The following is a 7,037-nucleotide window of genomic DNA, read 5'->3' on the forward strand; positions in this document are numbered from 1 at the left end:
TATCTCATTATAAAATGTATATTTGAATTTATCTCCTTTGACGAAGCAAGATCATTGTATTTTAATTGTTTTCAAATAATGAATAAGTTTGGAAAATAAATATTCAACTGTTTGGGTCCCAACTGAAAATTCACCAGGAACCTTCATTTAATAATTTGATTATAATTTCAAACTTTATGTATGTTTTTTTGCAGACATATCTTATATCCATAACTGATCCGAAAAACATATTGAAATCAAAGTTCCAATGTGTCAAACACACAATAGATATCTGTTCAGTAAAAAAAAAATTGGAAAATTGAACAAGTGTAATGCAATGAGATCAAGTTGTTGCTTGGGGGACTATTCCTAAGTTTAGAGTTCAAATTTACCCGGACAGAATGTTCAACAAACCATGTTTCACCTTCATTAAACAGAGAAAATGTATTACATTTTCTATTCGATGCATAATAACAGTACTTAATAACATTTTCCTGCTGTTATCAACAGTAGATTCAGATTGTCCTTTGAATGAAAATTTTAAGCTTCAGGTCTTCTTTTGCTAAATATGACAGCTTTGAATACATTTGTGCTCTTTGATTCACTCATACTATAAGGGTGCAATTTGGCAAGCAATAATTTCTACAACAATAAACAAAATGAGCTTCAGAAATCTAGGAGACACATGTGTGACATGTTTTATTCTAACAAGTTAATTTTTTATTAGAAAAAAATAAACTCCAGGAATTCACTTTAGCTCTTACAATACGTTTCATTCTACTCTCTTCAAAATTGAGAAATGTTTTGTCAAGCATTTAAATCAGAAAAATACTTGTTATAAACATTTAAGCTTAATAAGAATAGGGTAGTACAATTTAAGTGTGTAAATTCTAGGAGGTCAAATCATCCATTGTCTACATACTTATAAATTGTGGCATATTTATTAAAATGTTAATGAGTTTCTCGTACTTTTAAAGTTGCATTTTAAAGTTAGGAACACAACGTTAGAACTATGGTTGAGCTGAGAGACAGGGATAAAAATATGAATACAGAAACTGAATTAAGAGGCTCAGTTGTCAATGGTAAAACAGCAGGCTCTCAGAAGCTCAACTCTTGAAGCCGACAGGTCAAAGTTAAACCCTTGCTCTGTGGTCTGTTTTGATATATGTGTAAGTACTTACTTGCTATCATGATTTTATTACATGAAATTGCTGATGTCTAACCTTGTACTTTCAAGGCTTTCCTATGCATCATGTAACAGGTTCCATCTTTTTTTCATTGAAAATGATGATGGTTAATATACATAGATCTGGTTGTGTTGGTGGGTGTCCTAAGAGGCCATTTAGAAACACTTAGAATACTTCAGGAGTGTTCCAGATTATACTTTCTCATTACTCTGGCTGAAACTGAAAACAAGATAGGATTAAATGTGTAAGCACTTTATTAATTAATAGGAAGTACCTGTGCTAGGACCTGAATGCTTAATTCCCTTCAAAAGTCCTACATTGAAACCTAATATATAGTATAATAATGTGGATAAGTGTGGCATTTGCTGAGTAATAGCTTGTGATGGCAAGGTCTATGAATACCAATATTATTTTTTATCATTAGGATTATGGATTATAGGGACTTAGTCCTTCCCATCATGAAGATGACTTCTGTAATGAATAAGCCCTCTCCAGATACCACATATACTGGTAATAGTATTCTCGGGATTTCTCACATCTGAAACTGTAAGAAATTGATATACTTAGCTTACCAACCAGCTAGGTTGTGAGATTTTTTTTTGTTTGGAAAACCTAAATGTTGTGAGAGACCATGTGGGAGTTAAATGACAATGTTAGGAAAAGCTGAGAGAATTATCAGCCATTCTGCAAGCCTTTTTTTTTTTCCCTTGACAATGAAATACATCGTTTCAATGTCTAAACAAAAGACCATTAGGTCTTCTAGCAATCCAAACACCAATGTCACCAGAATTCCTGGTTCATTTGGAAATGTAACTTTGGCATTCATGACAATGATGGATTTCAGACTACAACAGCTTGTGCCTTCTATCCAATTGCATTTGCTGCAGGAAGATGTTAGAGGACCAGTTTCCCAACTTACCCTCTAGTTCAATTAGATGAAGTCAAATGGCATATTTAGCAGTGAGATGGATACTAAAATACGAAGAGATTGTGTTTTAAGGTATCCTAATAACTTTGGCAGTTGTGCTTTACATATTCACTATTCAAACTCACATCTTACTATATTAAAGATAACTTTAATTTGAATACCTCACACTCAGTTCCCAAATAATCCTTTGTATTCTTATCATATATTTGAGTAAAAGCTTTGTGCAGTATTAATTTATGTTATTAAAATGGCACAGAACCTATAAGGTTAAGGGAACCAAAATGTCATTTGCAGCAAATAGAAAATCAGTGAACATATGGGAAGTAAATATAAGAGCCCAGACACAAGTTATCTCTTTTCTGTAACCCTGGCGATGACTCGGGTGAAAAAAAAAAGTTTGGTGACTGCCAGACACAAGAAAATCTCAATGACAATGATGGAAAAGATTAGGTATTAAATATTAGTCCAAATTCATTTTTATCTCGGTTAAATTTCTGATGAGACAAAAGAAAATGCTCTAAATATTTGAACTCTGTGGGATAGAGAGGAAAAGGCCATCAATATGATGAAAAAATGCACTTTACTAGATTCTTCTCTTTCTTGGGGTCAGTTTGAAGATTGTGTGGATGGAGTTTTAATGAAATTCTCAAGAGCTGTGCTTAAACATATTTATTTTCGGAATGCAATGGAAGCTATGTGCAAGTGAAGTCACATTTAGGTTACAGAACTTGTTGTAGCATATTTGCTAAGTGGGAAAGGGAAACAAGAATGCTCATATTTTTATGCAAAAGAGCCTCACAGTAATGTCCATTTGTGAAATAATAAGAAGGAAAAGTTATTCGCAAGCTTACCGGAGCTTTATGGAAATCAATTCTCTAAGAATTCTTAGCTAGTCACAAGTCTGACATGCATATTTTTTTCTGAAAAATAGTAGCAACATGGAATATAAAGGCAATTTAATTCTCTTTTGTAACTAACTAGCTTGTATTTTAAAGAAGAAAATGGAACATTATTTAGTGTATTTAATAAATTGAAAATAATTAAGCATTTAAATATAACTAAAGTAGCTATTTAAAATATAAAAGATAGTCAAGTGAATCATGGCGGAAACACAGTCTCATGAGTTATATAAAACTGAAAAGTCATTATAGGTTGCAAATGAGCGTAATTTGATTTATACTTTATTTCCAGTATGAAATAAAAAAGGCAGTTTATAGAGTTTCAACTTTCTCTTGAAGTTTTAAATATGTTGTCTTCTCTTATTCTGAACCGAATAAATTAAGCAATGAACCGCATTAAACTTATACATTACCTAATTCTACATATTTTTGCCAGCTGCTCACATTATATTGAGTAATTCATTATCAGTGTACTGGCATATTTTTGTTGATGAATCACATTGTTACATAAGTAGAACAAGGGTGTCCTGGTGATGTATTAACTCAATAACTCAGATGCCGGCAGAATTAAAGGATTTGAGGAAGGTTCAATCTGACTACTTTTTAAAATCACTGCATATTACATTTAATAGGTGAGACATGATGACTCACCTGTAACAGCTTCCTTACTTCTGTTTCATAATGGTGATAGTTGAAAAATGAAAACAGTAAAATTTAACTCTGACATCCACATTCCCAACTTTCTCAACCTTGATAATTATTCTGAAGATTGGTTTCTATCTATAAGCCAAAGTTCTAATGACGATATTAGCTCCCTGAGTAGAGAGACATTATTTTTGCAATTATTGAGTACTTTGTTTATTAATACACAAGTAAGATATTCTAGTGCATCAGGATGATATCGTAAGGTATAGCACACCATACATCTTACCATAAGAGCACATATTGTCAAACTTGCCCTTGCTTTGCCAATCAGTTCACTTTAGCATTCAAATTCTTTTTGAAACAAATGATATTTGTCTTCTGTTTGTCTTCTTTCATATATCATGGTACCCTTAAATTAAATTCATGTTGCTGGAAATGACAAGAGTCTGTTCTTTCAAGTGGATGAACAGTATCACTTTGTAAATTCTAACAGCATTTTATTTAGTTCATACATTTATTGGATATAGAATGTATATAAGAGTTTGTTTACTGATGTGTGTTGTAGCACCACACAGGAGCACAGACTGATTTGGTTGTATTTCTAGCTTTATATCGCCTGATCTTATAGCAGTTCTATTAGTAGTTAAAAAACATACTAATCAGACAATTCTTCATACTAATAACATTAACATGCATTGCCATTCACTGTGTGTAATGCTTCAGTGTCCACATACGTTCAGGACTGAATATTTTTAATCTTTTATAATGGTCATCTTATTAGCCAGCATGATGTTTCACTGTTTTCTTTCTTTGGTTGTATTTTTTTGTAAGACTAATAATCTTGGTCATATTAACATATACATGTTGGTATATATATATATATATATATATATATATATATATATATATATATACACACACATATATATGCATATATATATGTGTGTGTGTACTTGTTGACTTTTGCTTTTGAACAATGTCCATTTTGGTGATCTACTGCTTATTTTAATTGAACTATTTTTCTTTTTGTGTTTAATTTTACTGTTTATTCAGAGTGATGAGGTATCTGTTATTGCTTAGTTTCCAAATCTAATACCATCTTTTCCAGGTTCTATCTTCATGTGCAAATCTTCTTCTTTGCTGTGAAGAAACTTTTTAATTTCAAATAATCTAATTTGTGTGGAACTGTATCTGTTCCCTAAACATTTGGAGATTCTAGATATTATTGATCACCCCACTGAAATTCTTCTCCTATTTTCCTTCTGGTAATTTCATTTCTAAGATTTAACTCTCTAATTTATATGGGATTGTATTTTAAGAATTAAGAGTTCAATCTCCTACATGTGAATAATAGAATTTTCCAGAACTATTACAAAGACTCTGGAATATCTGGTGTATACTCTAGTGGGGAAAAATAGCTCAATTGTCTAAAATGCATGAAGTCATGAAGTGCATGGTTAGCTTTAGTTTTTCTTCTTTTTTTTCTGTTACTTTGGCTCATGACTTTGCCTAGTTATTGCCACCATACTGCTTTGAGATAGTATCTAATTCAGTTTTATCTAATAGAACTTGCTGCAATAGCTAGTGTTGATTGTCAACTTGACACTATTCAGAATCACCTAGATAAAAAAAATGCTAATTACTACTATAGGAAATTATTTTGACTGTTGTGCAAGGTAAGAGATGCATCGTAATAATGAACAGCACTATTCCCTTGAATTAGGTTATGGAGTTCATAAAAAGAAAAAATTTATTTCAGCTTAGTTTCGTTGTTCTGACATTACGTGCTTCAGTGACTTCCTGCCATGATGGACTGAATTTTCAACTGTGAGCTAAATAAAATTTTCCTCCTTTAAGTTCCCTTCTTACTATGTGTAAGAAAACCAACAACAAGAAAACCCAAAAAATTCAAAACAACTTAAATACATGCTGGGTAGTCAAGACTATCTTTGAACATCTCATCCTTCTGTATCCATTTAATAAATGCTGTCATTAAAGGTATACACCTTTAATCGTTCACATGTACTGGGAAATTAAACGCAGTTTTAGCCAGATGATGGTGGTGCAAGACTGTAATCCCAGCACTCAAGAGGCAGAGGAAGGTGGATCTCTGTAAGTTCGAGGTTAGCCTGGTCTACAAGAACTAGTTCCAGAACAGGCTCCAAAGCTACAGAGAAACCATGTCTCAATAAATACAAAAATTAATTAATTAGTTAATTAATTAATTAATAACAAAAAAGTTTTATAAATATTAGACATGAGTCTAACAAATTGCGATAAATCAGGAGGCCAATACCAAACAGTTATAATGATCAAATGACTGCAAATTTTTCATAAATTTTGAAAATATGAATGTAATAGCTTCTAACCTGTCGTTTGATGCAAGATTTTTTTGGTTTCTTGAGATTAATTAATTCATTTAAAATACATTTTTTCTGGTTCTGTAAAAAATGTCATATTTTTATAGGGATTACAATGAATCTGCAAATTTTATTGTGTAATTTGTATGTTTAACAATAGGAATCTATTCTGAGAAAATCTGATGTTATTCTATTTTATTTACTCTTCAGTTCTGCCATCAATGTTTTATGACATTCATTGTACAATTATGTTTCAACCATTTATTTATATTTATTTACATATATTTTTATTACTATTATAATTATGAGTCTCTTATTTTGGAAAGTATGCTATTATTTGATAACATGATACAGACATTATAGGTTCGTTGTATATTCTAGAAGAAGATAAACTGCTCTATTTTATTACAAGGTGAGGGTCACTGTGATTAGATACTACAATGCCAGATCAATATGTGTAGTACACCGAGCCACTATTTCAATTCTCTGCTCCTAAAATCCACTTAATGTATCATCCTCGGAGAGAGGACATATCATAAATTATACTGATAAAAACAGACAGTACATTTGTTCTTATATCAAAGGCTGAAAATGATAAAATTGTGAAAAGTATTTATTAGATCTAATAGATTTTCATGGCACTTTTGGAATTGTCTTTATATAAAATTATGTCATCTCCAAACAGCATATTGCAAAGTGTTCTTTCTGTTTAGATCTGCTCTGTGCAGAAAAGGACAGCTATGAGAATAAAAGCAAACACGGTGCTTCTTGTGTTATGTTCTTAGCCCAAAGTCTTCAAATGTCTCACTTTGGTGTAATTTTAGCTTTTTGCAGATAAATAACTGATGTGAGATTTCCCTATGTATGACGTGAGTACCATTGATTAATAAAGAAACTGCTTTAGGCCTATAGCAGGGCAGAGCAGAGGTAGCCAGGGAAAACTAAACTAAATGTTGTGAGAAAGAAGGCAGAGTCAGGACATGCCATGGAGCCCCAAGAGGGGAAAGACATGAGCTGCCAGCTGGAACCTTGCCAGTAG

At 31.9% G+C, this 7,037-nt stretch overlaps 1 non-coding gene across 1 annotated transcript; it reads right to left on the reverse strand.

The window, feature by feature from the left end:
- Window positions 1–6,410: 6,410 nt before the first annotated feature.
- Window positions 6,411–6,594, reverse strand: LOC142836672 (U2 spliceosomal RNA). The gene has a single exon (XR_012908140.1). It is a non-coding gene; the product is annotated as a U2 spliceosomal RNA (small nuclear RNA).
- Between the last annotated feature and the right edge of the window lie 443 nt (window positions 6,595–7,037).

The sequence above is a fragment of the Microtus pennsylvanicus genome, chromosome 16 (genome assembly GCF_037038515.1).
Source record: "Microtus pennsylvanicus isolate mMicPen1 chromosome 16, mMicPen1.hap1, whole genome shotgun sequence".
Taxonomy (NCBI): domain Eukaryota; kingdom Metazoa; phylum Chordata; class Mammalia; order Rodentia; family Cricetidae; genus Microtus; species Microtus pennsylvanicus.